This window comes from Mauremys mutica, chromosome 20, assembly GCF_020497125.1.
Source record: "Mauremys mutica isolate MM-2020 ecotype Southern chromosome 20, ASM2049712v1, whole genome shotgun sequence".
Classification (NCBI taxonomy): Eukaryota; Metazoa; Chordata; order Testudines; family Geoemydidae; genus Mauremys; species Mauremys mutica.
This window is the reverse complement of record NC_059091.1, coordinates 26,479,536-26,479,943: the sequence shown is the minus strand read 5'-3', so window position 1 is coordinate 26,479,943 and position 408 is coordinate 26,479,536.

Sequence of the window (408 nt, the reverse complement as noted above, 5' to 3'; positions counted from 1 at the left end):
CAGCCCTGTCTAGGCTCAATGTTTTTTCTGATGTAAATACTGGATTTGTAAATGTTGCCATTCTCTCCTCCCCCACTTACTTGATCGGGGTGCTCCCTCAGTCCCTTATCTCCATGCTGTATGTTGATACAGTACAAGTGAATCCGCTGGGAAGAATGCTGACTGATACAGCTTTGTATTGTCTGCCACGAGTTGTGGTCTGCATTCCTCGCTGCCATGTTTCTTCATACTTGTCATAGCCCTGCAGTGGTGTCTATTCCTTGCTCTAGCACAGGCCTGGAGTTCATATTGGGCATGTCACTGCCTCTCACTGGGCCTCAGTTTCCCTAGCTGTAAAGTGGGAAAAATACCTCCTTTGTAAAGGTGTGTGATGATTTACAGAACAAATGGAAAAAATGAATTAACATA